This window comes from Zophobas morio, unplaced genomic scaffold, assembly GCF_036711695.1.
Source record: "Zophobas morio isolate AGI-343-1 ecotype UQ-CSIRO unplaced genomic scaffold, CSIRO_AGI_Zmor_V1 ptg000194l, whole genome shotgun sequence".
NCBI classification, from domain to species: Eukaryota; Metazoa; Arthropoda; class Insecta; order Coleoptera; family Tenebrionidae; genus Zophobas; species Zophobas morio.
In genome coordinates, this window is record NW_026972298.1 from 1 (window position 1) to 24073 (window position 24073).

At 32.6% G+C, this 24073-nt stretch overlaps 3 long non-coding RNA genes and 2 other non-coding genes across 5 annotated transcripts; 1 reads left to right on the forward strand and 4 right to left on the reverse strand.

The window, feature by feature from the left end:
* Positions 1-1496: 1496 nt before the first annotated feature.
* On the reverse strand, positions 1497-4527 carry LOC135145882 (uncharacterized). The gene is made up of 6 exons (XR_010283603.1): positions 4452-4527; positions 3625-3671; positions 3515-3564; positions 3394-3459; positions 3115-3331; positions 1497-1574 (listed from the first exon to the last, which is right to left on the reverse strand). It is a non-coding gene; the product is annotated as an uncharacterized LOC135145882 (long non-coding RNA).
* A 227-nt stretch (positions 4528-4754) lies between these two features.
* On the reverse strand, positions 4755-5427 carry LOC135145851 (uncharacterized). Its single transcript, XR_010283582.1, has 3 exons — positions 5345-5427; positions 5080-5160; positions 4755-4835 (listed from the first exon to the last, which is right to left on the reverse strand). It is a non-coding gene; the product is annotated as an uncharacterized LOC135145851 (long non-coding RNA).
* A 3609-nt stretch (positions 5428-9036) lies between these two features.
* On the reverse strand, positions 9037-9147 carry LOC135145887 (U6 spliceosomal RNA). Its single transcript, XR_010283608.1, has one exon. It is a non-coding gene; the product is annotated as a U6 spliceosomal RNA (small nuclear RNA).
* Positions 9148-10388: 1241 nt separating this feature from the next.
* LOC135145889 (U6 spliceosomal RNA) lies at positions 10389-10499 on the forward strand. Its single transcript, XR_010283609.1, has one exon. It is a non-coding gene; the product is annotated as a U6 spliceosomal RNA (small nuclear RNA).
* Positions 10500-15657: 5158 nt separating this feature from the next.
* Positions 15658-16152, reverse strand: LOC135145885 (uncharacterized). Its single transcript, XR_010283606.1, has 4 exons — positions 16100-16152; positions 15996-16047; positions 15842-15915; positions 15658-15786 (listed from the first exon to the last, which is right to left on the reverse strand). It is a non-coding gene; the product is annotated as an uncharacterized LOC135145885 (long non-coding RNA).
* Positions 16153-24073: the final 7921 nt, after the last annotated feature.

The following is a 24073-nucleotide window of genomic DNA, read 5'->3' on the forward strand; positions in this document are numbered from 1 at the left end:
CATAACTTTACGTGTTTCCGGCATTAAAAGACAAAACTTCGCTTGCCTTTTGACCGATGCTGATAAATTAATTCGGGCGCATCTAATTGAATAACTATTATATGCTATATACTCATACTGCCCCGAGCTGACCTTAACGCAATACCAACAAGACCTGCTTAAAATACTCTGATGTCGCTTGGTTCCTTCGAGGACTAGGATTCTTGAAGATACCGCGGTCTACCCTAAACCCTAACAAATATTGCTGGAGGGCCCGTTGGTAGTGCGAGCTGTGATGTGTTACCGAAAGTAGGTTTAACATTTAACGCACCATCGCCCAGATACAAGTCACAGTGGCCAGACTTCAGAAAGGCACTGGGTACGCCGTGTGTCTCACAAACTCTTTAATTCTTTTCTTAGTAACCGCGTCTTCCATAATCAGGTCGGCACTGCGCTAACAAGACCACGTCCGCTTGCCATAGAGGTGCTGCATGACGATAGGGTCTTGAAAAAGGCGCTTATTCGTTATAAGACTATTATCGCCCTCCGTCGTACATCAAACACTGCAACCAGTACAATTCCATCCCACTATCTATGTTCGAAGACACACTCACCGACAGAGGTTAACAAGTCTTTGTAAAAGTCGATGAGCAAAGCGCTTTTCAGTTCAGAGAGTGCACTTTGTTGCCTCTAGGTCTTATTTTATATCATGCTTTGGCCAATTATTTTAAAACGTCCATCGACCACGAACTGTAAATTCTGTGGAAGCTCGAAGAAGCAACGTAAGATCTTCATCCTCTTCCGAATAAAGAGCACGAGGCCCTAGCACATATGCTTAACTTTCTTAAGCAATGAATGCATAGTAAACTGGGGCAGCACTTCACAAACTGCTATGGCCTGCTTAGTAACATGAAGAATTTTACAAAAAAGCATACATTGCGCTCTTCCTTATATCTTATTTAAACTTTTCTACATTGTCACCAACAATGTTCGGCAGTAAGCCATATCTTATCACATTTTTTGATTTCTTCGCGTTGTGTCGCATTCTGGCGCTAAAAAATCATTTATATTGCAACGAATTTGGAACTAAGTGAACAAAAATATTTAAATTTAAAAGTTAGTGTATCAGATTGACTGAGAAGACAGGCTTGGCGTCACACTTATCCAATCTTAAATAACACCCTCGTAGATATATATTTGCGCTGCAGACTAAATAAGTTTTATAGCTGAGAATTCGACTTCAAAAAAAAAGATTTTATAGTTTTAAAATAAATAATTACAAGAGCAAGCAAGGTAAATCTTATTTACTACATAACTAAGTTACTTTGTAATTTAAGTACTTTGGTTTCACCAACGGTTAGTAACAAACAGTTCATCTTATAAACTGAGCAAGAAAACGCAGAGAGCTAATAAAGTTATTTAGATTTTTTGATATTATTTAAACATTTTAGCGGCCGTTGTTATTAAAAGATAAAAACTTTAACATTAAAATAAAAGTTGGAATAAAAATCTTTATTAGCTTATTATGGTCCGTTCTTCTATCCTTTAAAAATAAAAGGTGTCAAGGAAGCTGAGCTCGAATATTCTCCACAAAACTATAGAAAAATAGGATATATTCGAATAATAGATGAACGGTAGTAAACAAAGTTATTGTTAAATTTTAAAATATTTATATGAAAGTAAGCACCTGGACAAAATTCCTTTATACTTATACTTAAAAACTTTCGCACTATTAAGTTATTATCAAAAGCTCAATGCATACTCGAAATAAAGTTCAGTGGTAGTTATAATATTATATATATAAATTTTATATGTGAGAAAATAAAGGCAGCAAAACTACTTAATAATTAATTTTAAGACTTAATTTTTTTAATAAGAATACTTAATGGGTAATAAATGCTGCTCTCTTAAAATTTATATGTTGTAACTTTTAAAAACTCTCACTTTGCAAGTAAACAATTTAAACAGATCGCTTAATTTTTTTAAAAAAATTCTATAGGACTTTTTTCTAACGAAGACTTAGAATTTGCAATGAAAAGTTATTTATGAAAATTAAGTTAAAAATGTAGTTTATTTTAAAAGATACAAAATATATTATAAATAACAATTCAATAGAATCTAGAAAACCTCATAAATGAAATAAATAAAGGGTTTCCTTAAATAATGTTTCTAACTAGTCTGCTTTTTAGCTTAGTAAAAATTATCAGACTTATGAAACAAAATTTAAAAAAAAGAAACCAAATTTATAAGAAGAAGCCTTAATAAAGTTTTCAAACTGTTAATATTATAATTAAATATTAAAAAAAAATCACTAAATAGAAATGCTATGAATAAAAATTTGTACACCTACAAACAAAAATTAAATGGATTTAAGTTTTTTAAAAGTTTATTAACATACAAAGAAGTAGCAATGAGATAATGAATAGCGAAATAGTAAAGTATAACGATTAATTAACATTATAAATAAAAAGAATTTTTTTAAAAAAAAGTCAGTAATCGAATATTCAAAGTGTAGGAGACATGTAATTAGTTTATACGTTCCCAATAAAATTTATGAAGACTTTAGTAAATAAAAAAGGTTTTATAAATGTTAATAATGAGAACCTTAAATAAAAAATAATTTTAATTTTTTAATGCGTTCTATATAAAAGATTAATTAAAGTTATATATAATAAATAATTTAAATTTTATATAGAGTTTTTACTTATCTATCAATCTTTTGCCAAACAAACTTCTCAAATTCTTTATTTTTAAATAAAACAAAAATAGTTAAAAAAAAGTAGTAATAATAATAACTTCTAATAAAAAGAAAAAAAATACAGTTAAGCGGAATATTTATATACATAAAAAATATAATGAATAAAGGAACTTAAAATTATAATATTATGCGAATTTTTAAAACTCAAGCTTATAAAAGTTTAAAAATATTTTTTAAATAAAAATCCTAAAGCAGAATCAATATAATGCAAAAAAAAAAAGTTTGACAGCCCCGCGTGCTAGTGTAATCAAAAAACCACAAGTGGCCGAGAAAAGACAAGTTTAGAAGCTTTCGTGAATCATAAAATTTACTTTATATGAAAGTACAGAAAGTGTGCCAATAAGAATATATCAAGCACAAGCAACACATTAACTTACCAAAGTGTGAATATAGCTTAAAATCCGCCGCACTCAGTAGTAGAAAAAAATATTTTTTTCTCGATTAGTTAATATTATTACAATTAATATAGAGCTTAAATACGACAGAAAAACAGCGTCTCGCTTTATAAGCAAAAAGTCAAGCAAGTTTTCAGTACTGCTAAGTAGACGTGGAGGTGCTCTCCTCGTAAAGCGCTTTATGATTAACAATTTTCCTCTTGCATACATTGGAATAATATATTTAAAGAATTATCTCTGTTTAGCTGAATACTTTTATACATGCGTTTACAGCATTTTCTATCGGTCCACATTTGCTACCGACAATGCATGATAATATAAAGAGCACTAGAAAGAAAGGTTATAATAAAGTAGGATGCAATAAAATTAGATAAGAAAACACGTGCGCAACGGTGTCCACCAGGAAACACAGCAGAGATACGCGGCGGATAACTGCGAAAAGTATAATTTTATTAGCATAAGAATTTAGTTGATAGAACTATTAGCAGAGACGTCGGAAAGTTGTTCGTGAGCTTCTACTGGAGCCAATAAAGTCGATACTATAAATATTTATTTACTTAAACATATAAAACATTAAATAAAAATTAAAAAAAATGAAAAGGAAAAAGTATTTATAAAGAATATATACTTTAGATAAACTTAATAAACATTATAAAAATAATCGTTAATAATTAATTAAACTTAAAAAAATAATTAAGTAGATTTCATATAGTAAACATTAATATCGTACATATGATAATTAAATTGCATTATATTCATAATGAATGTCCGCAAGTAGTAATAAACATAAAAAACACTATAAAAAAGGCATAACAATTGTTGTAAGAAGAAAGAAACATAATAGTAAATTAATATTTTTTATGATAAATCTGAACAACTGTGCAGTATATATATATAAAGACCACAAAAGGAATGTCAAAAAATTTTGATATAATGAACTTTATAATGTTAATACAAAACTTTTCCTAATATAAACTAAGAAAAGTGCTTTAAATTTTGTAGAGAGAGTATTTTAAAAAGCTTAAGCTTATTAGAAAAAAAAAGTAACGTAAGTTGTTATAATAAAAGTAATAATATATAAAATTTTTAAGTTAATAAAAGATTCTTACAAATATTTATACGTTTATAATTATTGGTATATAATTAATATTATTAGCTTTATTTACTGGCTAAACGCTAGCTTATATAAGAAGCGATAGTAAAAAAAACTTTTTTAACCACGTGAACTCTCAACAATAACATTTTGTAAGACCAGTGCCATTTCTACTAACCAATTACTAACTTTAATTAAGTGTTGTTGTTAGTATTTTCTGTATAACCTTCTTGGCAATCGAAGTGTTTATCTTCAAGACACATAAGAAAAGCCGAAAGCTTGTCATTCATGGAAAGCAGAGCTCCTGCAAAAATTAATTTGCTAAAATATGACTCATAAAAGTGTAGAGAACAGTAAACTTATTAAGATTAATTAAAAAAAAACTAATAAAGAGTATACTGAAAAGTGAATACAATTCGAAGGCCTCGAGATATTTTAAAGAAAATAATAAATAACAATATATGAAAGAATAAAAAGTGAATAGGACACGTTCTAAAAATATAAGTAGCCAATAAAATCACCAAAAAAAATCCAAGTGAGCTTCCAAAGATGAGTCGTGGATAAGACTAACGAGACATTCCTGCAGCGCATTAGCACGTGTTATTTGGTCCTAAAATATATAAAAAACAGTTAACCTGCCGCTAATCGCCACGTGGATTTCGGTGCATAAATAAAATTAAACGAGATTCAAAATAATATATATAGGCATAATATTACTTACACTCACTAACCACGTAGGCACTAAACTTACTAAACTTACTATCAATTTTTTACTTTCATAAAAACGTTTAGATTTTATGCCGAAAAATTATAGTAAAAACTTTGTTGCCTAAATGTTTGGAATGTATGAGAACCGCCTCGCAAAGATCCATGGGTTCAGAGAGTCCCAGAAGGGAGGTTAGTTTGCATTACAACATTTCAACATCATACAAACTCTAGACAGATAAAAGTATAAAAAAACCAACATTACAGTAATATATTTTTTAAAATAAACTCATAAGTTTATTTTAAAGTTACAATTGCCAAGTAAAGCTAAAGGAAGTAAATAAAAAAGAGAAATAGTTAGATTCTAAAATAAAAAAAGATGCGCGTATAAGGTAAAAAAAAGTAATAACCAACCTATTTTCGCACGAGTCTGGAAGAATTTGAGATTCATAGTCCTATCAATAAATTGATGTCATTTTTCGTCATATTGAAACTCGCACGCACTTCGTGTAAAAAAAAGGTGTTGAAAAATAAAACTTTTAATTTATAATTTCTAAAAAGAAAAAACAAGAAAAACTTTAAAAATTTAAATATTTTATAGTAAACCGCAGAATTTGCATCTTTTATAAATTAATTAAACAAAAGATGAAGATTGATAATCTCGTTATAGTTTCTTTTCTTGTATATTACTATATAAAAATATAATATATTTTCAAAACCACATAATTAAAAATGCATAGGTTGATAACTTTTTTTTAAACAACTACAACTACAACTACGTGACCTAAATTATCTTAAATAAAAAAATATATACTTTCCATAAACGAATCTTATTATAGGTTTGTACATATATTTCTCTAATACTTAAAAAAAATTTTCTAAATTCTATTATTTAATGAGTGCAAAAATATTTTTTTAATGTTACAAAAAATAAACTTCGTAATATTAACATTTCTTAAACTAGTACTGGAAACAGCAAACAAATAGGCGCGTAAGCTTTCTTCTCTAATTCAAGAAAAAAAAAACCCTAAAAAGTTTTTAATTTTAGTATAATTCAACCATATACACTAATAATACCGTTAAAAAAGATTATGTTTCACAATAGAAAAAAAATTGATACTATTATTGAAAAAACACAAGAAAAGATCTACGAAAGTCAAATGTTCCATATATTACCAAATCTTAAACAATTCAAATAGAAGTTTTAATTGAAATAACTTTACTTATAAAAATTATACGCTTATATACTTATGAACATTTACAACTAATGTTAATAACAAAAAAAGGGATTTGAAAACAATTAATTAGATAATACAAAACCCTTTTGAGTTATTTAATTAAAGTAATATCACGTTAACAAAACAAAACAATTAAGAGTTATGAAAATTTAATAACTTACAGGTTATTATCGAGTTTTTTAAAAAAAGTAGAAATTAAAATAATGAGGTTGGTTACTTTCGTCTTTTAGTAGTTCGTAGGTTTTGTGAACAAGGCTATATGGAGGGTAATCTTCTAATGCAGTCGCCCATTCCAACAATAACCTCTAGAATTTTTTCCTAGTAAACTCTAATAAAGCTTAATTTAAGACTTTATCCAATATAAATATATGAAGAACTACTCTCTCCCAAAACATAAAATATATTCAAACAATTCTTTGTCCTAAAAAACACTGAATAGAAGTAAAATAATACTAGTTTTTAAGAAACAACGTCTACTTTAAAGGTTACCATGATGCACAATTTAAGGTAAACAAATGAAGTAAACCTAAAGAGGAAAAACAATTTACTTTTTTTTTCTTTAAATCTTTTTTATAAGAGCTCTAAGAGCGTGGAATGAACTAAAAAAATACCTTTTAACAATTGTGAGGAAGGTGAAAAAATTTAAAACCCTTCCTTTTAAGTGTTTATTAGATCACATATATCCAAAGCAAGAGGAAGATTCAACTCTCTTAAACATTCATTGGTAGCTTCACCCGTTGAAAACAAGATGACTACTTTTTTGCATAACTATTTTGATTTAATTAAGTCTGTAAAACAGATATTTTCACGGATGTCAGTTCTTAAGGCCAGAACATCATAATTGCACAATCTAAACATCTATAGTTTATATTCCTTCTGCAATATAAATAGTACTGATAATCGCTTATATGATCCCTTATTCTTAATCCAACCCTACTTGATCTAACCAAGCAAGGTTGTCTTGTAAGTTAAAATATTATTTGTTTAAGGTAAGAACTGACTTTGATGGTTTTTGACTTGTTATAGAGCAGTCCAAATAAGAAACATTATTGGCCAACTGTTTTTTAACACGTTCTGTTTACAGATCTTCTTTTCGGTTAAACAAATAATTATAGAAAGGGAAAATAAATAACTAGTTGTGTTATTAACTCTAGTTATAGCCGACCATAGTGGAAATGAGGGCATAGGTTAACTATTAACAAGGGTAATGCTTAAACAGCAACGAAGGCTTTAAAGAGGAAAAGGTTCCTTGGCAGTTATAGGGGATCTGATAAGGTTGACGTTATATAACATACTCAGATTGTAAAACGGAGACTAAGTCAATAAAAAAGTTTTAAATAATAACATATGAGGAACAGGTGTAAAGCGAAGTAAAGATAACAGGAAGAAGGGCAAACTTCGGTGAATAACAATATTTTTAAGTTTTAAATTGGTGAATACCCGGCCACTTTACAAAGTTATGATTATTATTAGTCTTATCTAAAGATTAGGCGAGAGAATAGAATCAATATAGAACGCCAAAAAGAAATGATGTTCCTAGCATGACTGGTAAAAATTGTTAGCTATTTAATACAAATTCTATTTATTAAAAAAAAAGTTAAAAACACGATCTTCTGAAAGCCTCGGTGCAGCTACTTATTCTCACTTAATTTGTTTTTTTATTATATAACCATATTATTTTATTGAGAACATAATAAAATCTATTAAAAATATATATAAAAATAAAACAAACGCACAATCTTTTCGTACTACGTGGGTAAGCTTCACTAGTACCAGTTAAATTGCCTATAATATTGGCCTATATAACATACTATAGTTTTATACTCTCTACAGCAGCTTTGCCAACATGAAATTAACGAACAACAAAAATATTCCTACCTTTTTGTATTTCTACAAGATAGCAGCCTTTTATAACAATAATGCTTATCAATAAAATTCAGCAAATCTTATTTTAAAAATATAATAATTCCTACTAAAATAGCACGTTTATTTAAAGAAATATCTTACTTCCTATAAACTTAGAGCTCACTTTCCGGATGCAGAGCGTTAAAGGTTGAACGTGATTAACAAATACAAGAACGCCTTGATCTTCTGGATAGTAGGCTACACATCGGGTCTATTTTATAAATGCAAATACAAGTACCACTGTGTGTATGTCGATATCAAAAATTAATGAGGTTACTAAGATGAATTTCCAGTTATGTAAAAAGCTATTATGTCCGTCAAAAAAGATTCGACTTACTATAAACTGAAAATTAAAAACTTTTAAATATATTTTCTACCCCTTTTATCTCCCTCCCCCTTTTTATAAAAACTTTTAAGGTATTTTATTTAGAAGTTCACCTCTGTTGCAAATTTAAGCACCTTTGCGGAAAATGTTAGAGTTAATTATTATAAACAGAAACTAAGAAGAGCTTATACACCAGCCGAAGCCCTGTACAACTAAGACGTTTTAACTTTACTAAACTTGTAAAAATACTAATAGAGAACTACCTCTAAATTATAACACGTAAGAGTTAGAAAAGTCTCCCCTTTCCCTATAGATTAATAGTAAAAACTTTGTAACACTTCTACACTTTTTTCTAAATCATGATAGAATAAGACGTTTTTAATCTAAGTTTTTAGTTTTATAAAGTCACCAAAATGTTAAAAATGTAGTAAAATACTAATATATATCTCTTCCATAACTTTAAGGATTGTTAAACAAAACTTTTAAAAATTTTTAGAAGTAAGAAAACGGATGGGCTTTTAAGCACTGGTCGATATAAAGTTTTTATGTGAAAAACTACAGTTGAGAACGAAAGGGAGATAGGAAGAAAGGAAAAACTACAACAGTTGAGAACGAAAGGGAGATTGGAAGCAAGGAAAAAAAAGAATTGGCGCTTCACGTTTTTGCGTGTCATCCTTGTGCAGGGGCCATGCTAATCTTCTCTGTATCGTTCCAATTTTAGTAGATGTCCAAGCGCCGAAGCGCTGGACATAAGACCTTCTTCAAGTTAACTTATATAGTCTGCAATTCTAAAAAAAGTCGAAAATGTGTTATATTTAGTCACGTGTTTTTTTGCTTACGCGTTTAACCCCCAGCAGCTCGCCCGCCCCCAATTTGGGTAACGTCAGATGCCACAAGAAAAAAAAAATTTATTTGTTCTCTTAGGTTGTAGTAAATACTTTTACTATAAATGTGATGTTATAACTCAAAAATCGAACTATAATTTATTTATAAAAAAAATCACCTCATTTGTAGTAGTAAATCTCATAAGTTTAAGTTTTAAACAAAACTTTGCTCTTAATGTTACTATATAATTAAAAAAAAATCGATCGATTGTTTTTAAAAGAAGTAATAATACGTATAAATAAATTGGGAATGGTTTAAAATAACAATATTAACTGATTTAACCTTTGAGTAGCCAGATAAACTTTAGATCGAGTCTAGTCGCTATTTAGACTATTTATTAAAATCAGGGATCATTAAAGTTAGTCTTAAGCTATAAAAAAATTTCTTTATCTATATATTTTACTATCAATTACTTTTAAGTAGATCACCTCTGTAAACTGGGTTTACAATAATTACTAATTGGGCGTTATAATACTTGACAAACTTTATTGAAAAAATGCGGTTATTGTGCTAATATTTAGTTCCTTTTTAATGTATCCTTCTATGCCTAATTCATCTGTGCATAGAAAAAAAAAATTTAATTAGCAGACCTTTTAACTATTTAATTAAGAACTATTCATCCCTGATTTTAATAAATAGTCTAAATAGCGACTAGACTCGATCTAAAGTTTATCTGGCTACTCAAAGGTTAAATCAGTTAATATTGTTATTTTAAACCATTCCCAATTTATTTATACGTATTATTACTTCTTTTAAAAACAATCGATCGATTTTTTTTTAATTATATAGTAACATTAAGAGCAAAGTTTTGTTTAAAACTTAAACTTATGAGATTTACTACTACAAATGAGGTGATTTTTTTTATAAATAAATTATAGTTCGATTTTTGAGTTATAACATCACATTTATAGTAAAAGTATTTACTACAACCTAAGAGAACAAATAAATTTTTTTTTTCTTGTGGCATCTGACGTTACCCAAATTGGGGGCGGGCGAGCTGCTGGGGGTTAAACGCGTAAGCAAAAAAACACGTGACTAAATATAACACATTTTCGACTTTTTTTAGAATTGCAGACTATATAAGTTAACTTGAAGAAGGTCTTATGTCCAGCGCTTCGGCGCTTGGACATCTACTAAAATTGGAACGATACAGAGAAGATTAGCATGGCCCCTGCACAAGGATGACACGCAAAAACGTGAAGCGCCAATTCTTTTTTTTCCTTGCTTCCAATCTCCCTTTCGTTCTCAACTGTTGTAGTTTTTCCTTTCTTCCTATCTCCCTTTCGTTCTCAACTGTAGTTTTTCACATAAAAACTTTATATCGACCAGTGCTTAAAAGCCCATCCGTTTTCTTACTTCTAAAAATTTTTAAAAGTTTTGTTTAACAATCCTTAAAGTTATGGAAGAGATATATATTAGTATTTTACTACATTTTTAACATTTTGGTGACTTTATAAAACTAAAAACTTAGATTAAAAACGTCTTATTCTATCATGATTTAGAAAAAAGTGTAGAAGTGTTACAAAGTTTTTACTATTAATCTATAGGGAAAGGGGAGACTTTTCTAACTCTTACGTGTTATAATTTAGAGGTAGTTCTCTATTAGTATTTTTACAAGTTTAGTAAAGTTAAAACGTCTTAGTTGTACAGGGCTTCGGCTGGTGTATAAGCTCTTCTTAGTTTCTGTTTATAATAATTAACTCTAACATTTTCCGCAAAGGTGCTTAAATTTGCAACAGAGGTGAACTTCTAAATAAAATACCTTAAAAGTTTTTATAAAAAGGGGGAGGGAGATAAAAGGGGTAGAAAATATATTTAAAAGTTTTTAATTTTCAGTTTATAGTAAGTCGAATCTTTTTTGACGGACATAATAGCTTTTTACATAACTGGAAATTCATCTTAGTAACCTCATTAATTTTTGATATCGACATACACACAGTGGTACTTGTATTTGCATTTATAAAATAGACCCGATGTGTAGCCTACTATCCAGAAGATCAAGGCGTTCTTGTATTTGTTAATCACGTTCAACCTTTAACGCTCTGCATCCGGAAAGTATATTTTAGTGGTGACTAATAACTATAAGTTGAATTAATAAAAAACTGTTGGCTAACAGTGGTGAGTAAAAGATATGACCGATCAAGTAATCCGTATAAAAGCCGTTGAGCTGGACTAATTTTCTATATGCTTAATACTACTCATTTCTTGCCTCTTACTCTTTTTGCTTCTTCTTTACTTAATGTAGTTTTTAAACTCTAATTATATTTTAGTAAGGCATAATATAATATTCTGTAAATAACCTTTTAACTTAATACAATAAGCAAAAACTGTTTTTTAACAAGACTACAGCGGGAGCTTGACAGTTTCAATAGAATTTTTGTTTCTCTAATATGTTTTTCGTAAAGAATATTACTACGAAACAGATATTATGCCTGCTGGGACGGATAATTAAAGCTAAAAAAAACCGCAGGAATTGACACTAAGGTCATTAGTTAATATGATTAACTAGAGGTACATAACTATTTTCAATTAATTCATTCTTGTTTTCTAATCGTATATTCTAAACACTACTATTACTTAGATTTCCCGTCACGCCAAGAATTGGACGACCACCATATATTAATTATATTTTTTACTGCCATACTACAGTCAGTATGCATAGCACATCTTTGTTGCTTTATCTTTATTTCCCTCTTAAACATTATGAGAGGTAAGGAAGGATCCAGGCGCAACCGCACAAGACAGTACGCTTAGCTCAAACCCGGTCATGATTCACCAACAGTACCCTGTACTATACCACGAAATTCGCTAGTATAGAACTAGTACCGTTACACGCGAGAATCAATAGTCGATAGCCGAAGCCTTGACTAGACCTCAGTCGCTTGGCTGATGGCAAAGTGCTCCCATGTTACCCATTGTATACATCTTGCTTAACAAAAGCCTTCGCACGCAGTTAGTGACTTACAAGAAGTAGAATGTATACAACTTATACGTGCTCCATAAGTATGCTAAAAGTGAACACACAAAGGTTTACACGTAACTTCCACTGATTTCCACAGAGGGCCGCCTCTGGAAGGTAACCTAGTATACCTCGTATTGGATAATAAGATAGTTTCATCCAATAGGTTAGTCAAACCAGCTATAGTATGCTAAACTCTTCCCGTCGATGGGATAAACTTGGGCGAGCACAAGTCAGAGATAGTAGTACTACTCCTTTGACTACAGGTAAGATAAAACCTGCCTAAATGAACCTATTTCATACGTCGTTTTTACCATTTTTAAGAGCATGTGTTCCCACACGTAGCAATAAGCCTTCGTCTCTCCAAAGCATCGATCGTGCCTGAATCAAACTAGATTTAAGCCGGATAACCATATTCACGATGAAAGTTTGGTAAAGAACCCAGAGAGGTTCGGGTACTATTAATTCACTTAAGCTCAAAGGACCCAATCATAGTAGAGGGTTATTAGACACGACGTCATTTCATTCAATCTACTCACGAATCGACAAACCATCTATGGATGGCCATCGTAGTCTAAATTCTGTGGCAAAAACGTACCGAAAGACATCGAGAATAACGAACGTATGAACCACGTACTATAGGGACCAATCTTTTTTGGTCACGATACGACATGCATCTAGGGTCAAAATTGAGTCTAAAAGTCGCAAACCTTGCTTGCATGAAGGATGTACAAAACTTAACGAAGGCCCCAAAAGGTTGCCAACAGTCGTGAACACGACGCAGCCGCCTGCTGCCACCGCGCGACCCCCCATCTAGTGGCCGACCTATGCAGTTGCCAAAGGTTATAACTTTATCAACCTACTGGACCTATGCCTGCAGTTACGGTCAAGTCTAGGTTCCGACACAAGCTCGTACAATGGACGCACGAGAGAAAGTGCGAAACGAGAAGCAAGTTAACGAGCTCACATCTTTTATAACGTGTCAATAAAGGTGTTAAATAGATATAGTAAACACACTATTTTGACAAATTAAATTTTTTAAATTAAAGAAGGTACTACCATCGACGGTACGCCTCAGTATTAGGTTGCATGTAGGGTTCTATTGCATATATTCCTTCACAGTACTTTGTCATCCACCTAAGGCTCGATAACCAAGATTACTTTTTAGTTTTGATATCATTACTAGTATCTTCCTAATATAGTTTATAATTAGGTTCTTTCACCTTTGAAAAGTTATAACTAACTAACAGTCTAGACATGTTAGCTAGTTAAATCCTCCTCGGAGTCGCATCTCCAATGTATGCGTACAAGCTCATGGGCAGTTATAAGAGAAAGAAGTAAACAAAAACAGCAACCATATTAAACAAAATAGACTTTATTAGAACAAAAAAAATAAGATAAGTAGTTAACAACAACAATAATAAAATAATTTGAGTAATGAATATACCTTATTACACTGCTTTTCTTCTATATATAAACTAAATTATAATAATATTCTAATTGAGTAAACGACAAATAATTAGGGTGTTAGGACGACAACCATAAGGGGGCGAATACATTTACAGTATCAGCTCCCTACAGTTTCCATGGCAGATTTTTTCCGTACTACTTCGTAGCACAACTGCTGGCACAATACTTTACTACAGTTTTTGATGCCTCACGTAGAATGACTTGTCACTTAATATAAAAATTTAAGTCTTGGCGGACCACTATCAACTCTAATAAAACAAAAATCATCATGTGGTCACGAAAACGTAAACTTAGTCTTTCCAATCCTCTAATACAAAATATATAATATTGAGGTATTTTGCAGACTCCGTCCTCCATAAAGTGAGAGAAGTTCTAAAATTTTGCGTCTTTTACTACATATAGTTTAATTCAATTTATACCACTTGTTTACTAATCGTTGCCAAGACTAATAAAGGACTTATGCTGCAGTAGAAGCCTCAATATATTTCAACAGCACACATAGCCATGTTGCGAAAGGCGCTTCAAGTTTTCTTAACTTTTATAAACGATTTGGTTTCTCACAAATAAATCTTTACACGACGAGTGTAACTTGGCGGATGAGGGCTAAGAGTTAGATACTATTGAAAGCTTAACAACAGCCTTTTTTTTAATATTATAGGGCCACGTCATAACTTACAAATAAGTTTCAATTACAATCTAAACTTAAGCGACTACAAGCTTCCAAATAATGCCTGTACTCATTTTATTAAAGAATTACTTAAATTAGCATAAAGTGCTAGTAACAAGTGAACGCTCTTTTCAACCCTTAAGGGGGCCAAGGCTAGCAAAGCAGGCAAGCGAATCCTAACGGTACCAATATTACGCCCTATCTGCCTTTCCTAGAAAGTATTTTTTAAAGAAATGGTAACACTAATCCGCTACTCTACAGTCCTTTAAGAAAAAAATTGGGTCTGTAGTGAGTGCTCGCTTAGGCACCGATAAATTGGATGGCAAGCTTTTTACTAGTAAACCAAATATTTAGTAAAAAAAAGAATAATTATTGTACAAAGAAGCTTCGAAAAACAAAAAATTAATTTAACTTTAAAATCTTAAAAGATTACTGTTAAAAGTGGAATAATTTATAGATCAGTTATTATACCTGTTTTGATTTAATTATTATATTTATAGAGTAAGAAATCCGCTTTTTTTTTCTAAAAAAAATCTTATCACCTTTGGCAACAAATTATTTATTTCAAGTTAAAAATATTAACTAAGTTTGCTCAGCATCCCTTAGAATCTTCTTTTATACAAACAAGTCTTTAAGGAACTATACTCAATACTAATGTCTTCAATAAAAGCTATAACTTATAAAACTGTGAATGTATACAAGAAATTTATAAAAACTAGGTATCCATCAAGAAAGTAGGCACAAGATGGTTTTCATAAGGTATAGCAGTTTATTGACAGATTTTTTTTTCCAAATTTATTAATAAATAAACTAAAAAATAAATTGATAATGAAAATAAAAAAAGTTATCTGAAGATAGCGTTAAACACCATACTTAAATAAAAATTATTATTTCCATATGCTTAAAAGTTTAAAAGAGTCAAATCTATAATGGGCAATACAGCTAGAAAATAAGCAGCTGAAATACTTTCATCAACAGATATACTACTTAAGACCAGTCTTTCATATTAATTTTTGTTGAAAGAAAAACGTGTTTATATATTAAATAAGTTAGTTATAAATATTTTAACGCAAATAGGTAATATTAAGAAAAAAAGGAAATAGCTAGGCTGCACCACAAAACTAAACATGCTTTATTGCAATATCACAGAGAAATAAAATAAAATTTTAGTTATATTATGGTTAAAACATATAAATTCAAAATAGTAAAAATATAATCAAATTTTTCTGGGTAGAAGTAAGTTTATTTAAGGTAACATAAAATTCTCTATTGTTTAATACTATTAAAATATTATGAGGTTTGCTCACTGACAACTTTTCTAATATACATAATGTTGTTACAACGTATAAAAATGTTTCCGAGGCTTCCAACTTTTACCCCATCTACATATTCTTCAGCTCCTGCTAGCTTTTAATAAAAAAGTGTAGATTACAATAATCTGAGATTATTAATAATAATATACTTGAATATTCATGTAAGCGTCAAAGCATTTTAAAAGGCCTTTGTATTCCATACCCCATTTAAGCTTACAAATAACTAAGTAAACATATGCAAGACTTTAGATAAGCACAAAATTAATAAATTATTATATAACAATAATTAAAATAAGAAAACACCTGGGCGACCTACTAACTCGGTTAAAAAAGGAACAGGATTCAAGGCGGTGGCCTATATAAAAATATTTTAATAATTACGTTATTAATAAAATATTATAAAGTACCATAATAACTTTAAATTTACTTAAAAAGTTAAATTGCTCAACAGTTAACAAAAAAGTATTAAGCAAGAAAATTGTTGCTACCACGTGCACAAAACCTACCCCCTATTAAGTTTGGAGCCCAATTAAAAAAAAAATTGTCCAACCGTTTTACTTTCGACTGAGAAATGTTTAAAGTTTTATTTAAACCTAATAGCTTAAAGCTTATCGAAACTACCAAAAAATATATATTTAAAGTTATTTAATATAGTAAGACAATTAACTTCCACAAAACGTGGTAACCAAAATTGTAGGACCCTATTTTCGATAAGTTTTTATAAATTTTGTATTGGTTGTTATAAACAGTTGTGAGCGACTACTATAAATTTTAAAGTAATAATAATGCATTACCAGGACATAGTGTATGTGTTTATTAAACTATTCCTAGTTTACTGCAATTAGGAGTTACTACTTGGAGAATGAGGAAGTTCCAAACTTCCTTACCTACTTTAGCTTAGGCGACTTTTTTTGCTTCCGTAAACTATTTGTTGGGCGTACACCATCTATAACTTCAGGTACCAATTAACAGATACATAATTGTAAAACAAAAACTTTGTAGTTTGCCAACCATTTAGAGTAGGGTCCTGTAATAAACGATCTTCTGCGTCCTTGGATGGCCCAACTTTTGGGTGTGGCGGATGCTTTAACACATTTTATTAAATTAGCCTGTTTGTAAATATTTGACTTTTTACCTATCTCGGCTTGTCTACGCCAGAATCTCATGAAAACGTTGTTTTGCGGTATAGCTGCAACTAAATAGATTTGGATGCTTACCTTAAGATTAGTTGAGGGTTAGGCTTATCTGGCTTGACTTCGTAAAGCAGAAAGTAATTGTTTTTGAAGGATAATTAACTATTAATTTTTTAAGTGGATGTTTTTATTTATAATTATTATTGATTTGTGAATAAAGGTAGCTGTTTATAAAATAAGAAGCATTCTTTAAATTCGATAACAAATTATTTCTTATAAAAAACCTTATTACCATTAGGATAGTAATTTTTTATTTTTACTTTGTTCATCATCTTAATTATTAATTTATGTTTTAGTTATCCTGTCTTACAGTTTATTCAAACCAATACAACAAAAAGGTATATTTGTCCCGGGAGTTATTACAACACTTTATTATATGTTAAAATGAGGGCTGGGAATTTAAGGATAGTTTCTAATTATTAGAAAAATTGGAATTACCGTGATCAGTTCAACAAAACAGTTCTGTTTGTAATTACAAAGTTCTTTTGTGGATACATTTATCTAAATAACTCCACTTTTATAATTACTTTTATTTAAGAACTTTGTTTAGAAGTTTCGTAATGTTTAGTTACGTTTGGCAAATAATGATATTTACTCATATTAAACACCTGCTTAACGTATATTTATAAAAAAAAACTGGAAAAAACTTGACCTAAGAAACAAATCAATATATATACGGCTAGATGCCTGCTATTCACAACCCAAAATCGGCACACACAATAACATAAACCAAAGTCTAAAATCTTGACAGTAGTAATTAAGAAGCATAGTATCCTTAAGTGCAAATTGGTTAATCCGAGCAATAGTACAGGTTATACACTAAGTAACCAATTTTAAAAACCGCCCGCACCTTGTCTTAAATTTGTATAACCTTTTTTAACCACCATTATTTTATTTGCCACAACAGATTCAGGTTTTTTTGCCTCTGTAATGGATTATTTAAAATCTCACCTCTTGCACTACATGCAAGGCTGTTTTAAAAAGGACGACCGCCACTTAAAGACGATGGGCACCTAGAACAGGCTTACACGGTCGTTACGGAAGAAAATATTAGTCCATGAAGGCCGTGAAAAAACAGATTTGCTAGATAGCAGATAAACTAAAGACCAGCAAGGTGAGCGGGGGCTGGGCCCCCAAAATCTTAACTCCCCTTGGTCGGGAACGAAGAGTGGAAAGTTAGCGTAAATTTCATCGTTTATGTGAGAATATGATTGGAGTGCGATGACAAATAGAATTGCAACCTGCGATGAAACATGGATTTATCAGTACGCTCCAGAATCCAAACATAATTCCCTGGAGTAGATAAAAAGGAAGAATAACCACCGCGCAAGTTTAAGATTGTGAGAGTGGTTACCAAAATTATGGCAACGATATTCTGGGGTAGCGCAGGAATAATTATGGTGGGCCACCTCCCTAGAGAAGAACGAATAGCTAACTTTACCATCCTATTGAAAAGCAATTATTGAGAAATGTAGGGACAAACATAGAAGAGGAATTCTCCCATTTGTTGATTTTACAGACCGAAAGTCCTCAAGAAAAAATATAAAACCTAAGTTATATAATATGGTAATAAGATATACTATAGACTTTAACGTAATATAATTATAAAGTGGAAGGACTAAAGGAACTGTAAAAATTTTTTTAAATTTAGGACTCCCAGGAGCACCAAACCAAACCTTACAAAGAAAATAACAAGAGGATTAAAAAACGCGCCGAGGTTATGTCCTAAAAGATTTTCCGATGAAAACGAAGTGAGGTGGGCTGTAGAGCTTTTTGCAGACAAAGTTTCGGAATACTTTTTTTTGCATTATAAAACAATTGCACGGCCGATGTGGAAGATGCATTGATATAGATGGAGATTATATTATAAAATAAAAAATATAATAGTTTTTTAAATTAGTCTTACTTGTCTAGGCTTATTTTCCGCCACGCGACCCTCATACCTATGATTAAAACGGATAACACGATAATATTGTTATGAATACCGTAAGTAGCCAAATTAAGGTACAAATCTCTAAAGTGTTATATTTGAAAGTATTAAAGCAGTGCTATCTTCATTTACGAAATGGGATTAAAAGATTTAATTATAGTGGACTATGTCAAGATCTTCAAATAGAATAATTATGATTATCCACGTTCATAAATTAGGAGACTAAATCTTAGTTTATGAGGTTAAGTTGGCCACGAGCAGTTATTAGTTTAGCATGCCAAAACAAAAATAGAGATAGCAAGCCTCCGCAGGAGGTTATCTAAATTTTACACCTTCATTTCTTGGGTGGAACGTGTTGTAGTTTAAGGGTTCGGCTTAATTCCCGCCTGAGTCATGTATATGTCTTTAAAAATTTATATATATAATCCTACTTTGGGTGTATATTTACGCTTTTTACAACCACTACTTGTGGTACTGTCGTTCTAAAAATAACAGTTAAATTAAAATCCAATCACCAGTACAACATTATAGAAACCTCAGGTGCTGACAGACTCGAAATCTTACACTATGTCTAAGGGTGTTATTGATTATTAAGCTCTGAGTATAACTAGTATTCACGAGAAAATTTTGAGATCAAATACTTGAACTAACATCAATGACACCTGAACAAGCTAACAGACAATTATACAGAAACACATGACACTGACAGTGAATAGGTAAAACATAAGCTACGACCGACAGTAATTTTATAATTACTTAAGCAAAGAATTCTAAGATCCAAATATAAAAAGAACATATGAAATTGCAGAATTTAATAAACTTATTTATAACGGGTTTAAGATAATGGATGACGGTAGAGGCGCTCATTAATAAAAAGATAATGCTTAGCAAGAGAGCTTTAACCAACTGCGAAAATAGAATTATCTTTCCTTCATTCAGCGACTGTAAATATTTTTATAACTACTGCTTCCCCCGCCCCCCTCCCTCCCAACAAAAAAAAGTCATCACGGTTAATTAAGTATAGATGAATTAAAAGCAAAAATTAAAGGATGCATCTTTCATTATAAAAATTGTGTATATGTTGTCATAAAGGTGGGCGGTTTTATAAACCAGGGATTTATAAATACTTAGGTAAAATAAAGGTTGAAAACTAATCAAAAAGCGCAGAGAAAGTGAAGAGAGTTTGAATGTTAACAGTTTTCTTTAATTTTCTGTACGAGAAAATAGATTATTATTTATGTTAGCCTTCTATTATTGTGGATGTAAGTGGTATTACCATGTTCAGTAATAACACCTTTATGGTGTAGTTAGACCGCCCTCCGTTAATTATGGCAAAATTATTTAATAACTAAAATTTATGTATCAATTCAAGCGACCAACAAATCTAAAGGTACCATTCTCTACTAATATAATTTTAAAATATCTTGGGATGTGCCGTAAAACACAACTAAAATTATCAAATCACCTTTTGAACATTTAATTTCAGTCAACCGGCCATATAATTACTATTGCTACGTATAACGACTCAGATAAAGTACTATGCACTAAAGATTTAAATAAAAGCATTCACCTACCTACCTATGTATGTATATCTTTTAAATTACTACTAATTATTACTATTGTTATAACGGGGTTTTTTAGGTATATATAATAATTTCTTTTTGAACGGTTATAATGGGTCCTTCATCAAAAAACTGGCGACAAGGTCTAATCAACAAACTTGTTGGTTGCCAACGCGACTATGAAAAATGAATTAGAATTTCTTAAAGCAAAACTTAATCAACTGGAAAATAAAAAAAATCCTGGAAAAAATGCTAAAAAGGCGCAAAGAATTTTTTAAACTTAAAGTATTGCAAATACTAATTATATTTCTGCGCTATTCCTTCTAGACAAACCTTGGTCAATAAAAGAGAACTTCTGGGAGATAGTTAACTACATGAAACACCCTCAAGTGGTGATAATAGTATTCATAATAATTATTTTATTAACAAAAGTAATAACAGAAGAAAGCTTTAAAAAAAATAACTACAGCAGCCATAATAGTAACCATGATATTACTAATAGTAAAACAAGTGATAAAAGTAATAATATTATTTGTAATGATAGTTGTAATAGTAAGGACAATATTAACGTAAAATTGCTTTAACCACCCCTCTGCCAGAACAACCGTTAACCCAACCAGAGTTGGATAGAATAAAAGCAGACACGACCTCTGAAAAAACTGCAAAAAAAAAACACGAGCAGCCCCGGAAGGGCCACCGACGCGTAAAGTAAAAAAATCCCCCCTATCATTCTTGTTGACAAGAAAATGTGGCCTACGCTAGTGAAATACCGGAACACTCAGGGCGCAAAGGCCCTTCCAGCCCGTGATCTCCGCGACGGCCTCCGCCTATTGTCATCAACTGCCGAGGAGTACCGCAGAATAGTAGAACTACTAAGGGGAGCGCTCTTACAAGCACTACCCAGCTATTGGAGGACGAACCCGTCAAGCTCGTTCTTTGACGTCTTCACACCAATCTACCTATAGTTGACATTGAAACGGCGCTACGTGCTCAGCTCCCCTCCACATTGCAGGACTTCCTACAACCCGCTCAGTCGGCGAGAACCGCATTAAGTGGTTACTGCCACTGTTCCTCGTACACTTGCCGAGAAAGTAAAGACCTGTAGCCTACGCATTGATCGTTATGTCATCCTAAAATAAGCGTTGAACCATAACCGCATGGGGCGGTGTCAGCGCTGCCATCACTCCACGCTGCGTCAAGTGTGGGGAAAAACTATTTAACGATTCAATGTGTGAAACCCCTAGAGTTGCCCGCTAAATACACTAACTATGGCGAGGCCCAAGCAGCAAATTACCAAGGGTGTTTATAATATCCTCGAAAAATCGTTTCTCTACCACTGACACGTCAACACCCCACGGAAACGCAACCAGTAACGCCGACGATCTCTATCGCAGTCATGATGGGAAAAAAACTCATGGGCCGCAACCCGCTCAACAACAAAGTCCTATTGCTCTGCATCCCATTAGCGAGATTCTGGTACCGCTCGCAACCTGCCGGCCGCAAATGGTTGTTAAAACACCTCTATTACGCCACCGGAAACTTGCAGTGAAATGCCAACGATGTGCACTGCAAAAAGGATGAACTGCTTCAGCTGTTGTAGAGTTTAGATATGGATGTCACATTGTTAAGCGAGACGCACTTGAAAGGGGGTGAATGGTCTGTGCTCTAACTCTATGCAACGTACCGTTTTGGCCATCTTGACAGACGCGACGATTGAGTAGCTATTCTGGTGGGCGAAATCTACCACGCCACTCGCTTGCACTCCCAAACCTAAAGGGCGTGGAGATCGTAGGGAGACTGACTGACGTGATGTCTGTCTATAAACCTCCCAACATGCCGCTGCTCACAAGTGATCGGAATAAGCAACTACAACGCGGCTTACCCGTCGTTCTTTGTGGTGACTTTAAATCGCAAACACACTGCTTGGAACAGTCGAGTGAAAAATTCTTGAGAAATTCACGGACCGACACAACATTCGCGTGCTGCCACCTCAACATTCGACGCACCTGGCAACAAAATGGGCAATTAAGATCTCCTCGACATAGAAGATATGCACCAGTCGATATCGCTCGCATGACTGCGTGAGCTCTCATCCGATCACCTTCCCTTTGTTGCTATGATGCTAAGAGTATTGTTAGCAAGTATTATATATATAAGCGGCGCGGTACCCCTTGATTATTGTGGACAGTTCTATTAAACCGAGCTCACCTGATGAAATCACTGATATAGTTTCTGCACTTTCACGACTGAAAACACCCGGCCTCGACGGTATTACTAACGAAATGCTAAAAAAACTGCCGCCGGTGGAGATTAACCATTTCTCCTCTCTTGCAACTTCTGCAGTGTGTTTTGGCTCCTTCCCAACGCGATGGAAGACAGCCAACTGTCGTGATGCTACCTAAGGCCCTGCGACTTTAGCAGACCCAGAAAATATCGCTCCATTAACCTTCTTTCAGTGGTGGGCGAAACAGTGGAGGCTGCTTTACTACACAGGCCAGGAGAGTTTGTAGAAAAACATGGTGCTCTCAGAATTTTCATTTGGATTCCCAAGAGGCCACCGACGACACAACAACTTTTGCGCTTTGTTGAATGGGCAACTCGGAACTTCAATCTAAAGAAATCCACTGGCGTTGTATTTAGCACGTTGACAAGGCCTTTGACCGCGTAGGCAAGTGGGTCTCTTACGCAAGCTACGGACATAGGTACTCCGTTAGCTCTCTACAGCACTTGCGGCCTTTCTACACGGACACACCTTTCGAGTGAGAGTTGGGGCTGCGCTGTCGCCAACCGTGGGCTGACAACTGGTGTCTGCAAGGCTCTCTGCTCTCGCCCCTACTTTTCGCTCTCCCTGGAAACCCTCACGCCCGTGTTGCGCTCTATGTTGATGACATTGCAGTTGGCGCGCTCTCAAAGAGCCCCTCATTATTACGGCAACACCTGCAGAGTTATTTGGAAGAATTTGCCGACTGGTGTAGGAAATGAGGAGAAAACATTCATGGATCGAAGAGCATCACGCCCCTCCTTCTCTAACCCTCGAAGCTGTTAAAAGCCCATGGGGCTCCCAGGCCAGATACTTGTGAGTCATCATCGATAAGCGACTAAATTGGAGGCAACACTTAGAGTACGTTACGACTAGGGTCAAAGCAGTAATTTACGCACTCCACCGCTGCTATGTGCTATAAGCGCAATGTCCCTGCGCAATAAACTGCGCTTTTATAAAGTATGCGTGCACCCTATTATGGCTTACGCATCTGTTGTTTGGACTTGCAATTAATCGTCAACGATTGCACCCTCAGACGCAGCGAAGTAAGTTCCTGCGACCAAAGACCGGCGCACCTTTTTTCTTGCGAAACGATACATTACATGACGACCTGAGTTTGGAACGACTCTTGGGCTTTTTCCGAATTGCAACTTCAGTTTCATTTGAACCTGTTAGTAGGCATCCAAACCACCAGTGGATTCAAGAACTTACATACGAACCCTGGAAAGGCGCACGATCCTGAAGGCCCCGTGTGCGCTTTAAGCACACAGTTACAGTTTTGCCTATACCTTCACATATGTAGACAGTCTATGGGGAGATGACCATTTTTATTAGTTACTGTTCATACAGAAAAAACAAGGAAGTCGGATAAATACTTTATTACAGTAAACAATAAAAAGAAGTTTTAACATCAATAGGAATTTTAAACTCTTAAA